Source organism: Labrus bergylta, chromosome 20, assembly GCF_963930695.1.
Source record: "Labrus bergylta chromosome 20, fLabBer1.1, whole genome shotgun sequence".
NCBI classification, from domain to species: Eukaryota; Metazoa; Chordata; class Actinopteri; order Labriformes; family Labridae; genus Labrus; species Labrus bergylta.
In genome coordinates, this window is record NC_089214.1 from 16,724,810 (window position 1) to 16,727,221 (window position 2,412).

A 2,412-nucleotide genomic window follows, 5' to 3' on the forward strand; every position below is an offset into this window, starting at 1 on the left:
AGGGTTATTACATTGTCTTTGGTGGTGTGGATCTGACTAAGCTCCAAATGTAATAGTGTTTTGTTCTTGGCACATGCTTCATCTTCATTCTTTGATTAAAATCTGGCCAGAGTATTAGTTTGGTATCGTAGCTGAGAAACAAAAACACGACCTTGTTGGTAGAGGTTACAGACACAGAATGTTGATAGGGTGAAAGGTGTTGGAGACTTCTTAAATGCTGGGAATGGCCCACCACTAAACCCTCATAACGAGTTAGTTTGGATGAATATGTCAAGAATATGTTGCTGCTTGTGATGCCAGAGTCTGTTTGTTGTTTTCTTTCATCCAGCCTGAAAGACTTCTTTCAGAAGTGAGCAAAAAAAGAAAAAAGAGAGATTCATTGTTTATTCTGCTCTCCCTGCATGGTAAGAGCAAGTGTGCGGCTGTACATGCTAGTACTAAGTAGGTTATCCTACACACTTAATCACATTAAATATTAAAGCGGGTCCTTTAAATAAAGCAGCGCCTTTAAAATTAGGCCTGCAGAGGGGAATACAGGCGAAGGAGATGAAGATGTGAAGAGGGGGAAGGAGAGAACATGTGTTTGTACATTTACATACTGCAGAGGTCTACAACGATGTTAAGTGTGCCGCTGACTGCTGTGTTTTCTGCATGCTGGTTCCTGTAGAGGGCAACGCAATTAGATGGTTTGCACATGTTTTCATGTGTACATGCTTGTAAAGCTTGGCTTTGTTGGCACAAAAATCCTGGGAATCCTGCAAAAAAAATAATAACCCACCAAGTTAAATTTTTGTGCAAAAGGTCTAATATTATAAATTAATGTTTTGTTTTTTTTGCAGTTATTTGTATTTGGCATTATGGTTCTGTTCTGGCATCTCCCTGTGCTTCCATGTGCTTACTTTCCCAAGCAAAAACCCAAACAGAGCAGGCATCAATGACAACATCATGACATTGATCAAGTCAGACAAAGCATAAAAGGAGGAGCTGGGTTGAGGAGGTTCGCAATTGCGGTTTGCAGATGGGAGCAGCAACGAGTAGGCAGGCTATAGAGCAGCTTAAGTAAAGTGGGATTAGCCAATTGGAAGCTTAGGGCAAATCAGCTGTTGAGGGCTTGCATTGAGATCACCTGTTATCAAAAATGTTGCTTTCACTCCTATCTTTGTCTGAACACGGGAAACAGCAGGACTCAATACTGAGAGCAACATGGGGTTCATTGTGGGGATGGACATTGACTTCATCAGCCACATATTGGTGCATCTTCTCCCAACATTCTTATAGGTCAGATATATGCTTCCTTATCTATAAAATGTTGTTTCTCTAGCGTCTACCCCCATTCAGACTGCCGTGTCAAGGCATGATAATTACGCCACTGTGGCGTTTAGGTGTAATGAGGGGACGAAGTGTTCCCCTCTCTGTACCGTATTCCGAGGTACTCACAGCGGGGCGAGACGGTATCACAGAGCCAGCGGGGGAGCGCAGCGCTGTGTGTGTGCATGTCTGACTGTGTGTATGTGAAGTTCCCGCTGTGCCGTGCTTCCGCTACACAAAACCCAATGTGAAATTCACATGCTGGGACACCAATGTAACGCAGAATGAAGAGGGCTTCTGTAAGAATGAATGTAATGTGAGTGTAAAATCTTCACTTTGTGCTCTGCCACCTGATGCAACACAGTGTCAGGACAGTACACCTTTGAAGCTGCTTAATGGCTCTACACTGAGAGGCTTACATAATACTGCAAGTCACTGCAATAAATGAAATCCACCAAAGTGTAAGGAATAGATTACTGTAAAATGTATGAGAACTGATGTATAATTTGTGATAATGCAATAACTTGAAGCTGCATTGAGAATTACATCCAGAAAATCTGACGGGCGAACATTGCTTGATGAGGTTTCATTTTTCAGCGTCAGAGTTTTTTCTTGTTTGAGAATTCTTCTAATCAGGGAGATCATAGGACAAAAATGAGTCTTTGCGTTTTGATGAGAAATAAACCCTCCATAAAAAATATTAGTAAAGGAGGAATTTTTCATTCTGTGTGGTGGTGGTATTCCACTAATGTATTCCAAATGTGTGTGTGCTAGTTTTGCAATGTTTTCTTCCACTCCAGGTCATAATTTAAAAAAAGAAATCCCAGGAGTAATGCAGAATTGATGATGTATGAAGCCTTTATTATAAATACTATGTGACTTGTTCATGAAAGACAAAGTCACACACCTGAAAAGGTTAAGAAAATGTCAAATGACCATTTGCAACTCTCTCACTTTACAGGAAGTTGATGAGTCTATGTGATGTTTCATTGCAATACAAAATTGTACATATCGCTGGGTTAGTGGCCATCAGTTGTTCACTCCTCTGCCATCAGTGTGTGAATGTGTAGGTGTGACATGCGGCGTAAAAGCGCTTTGAGTAGT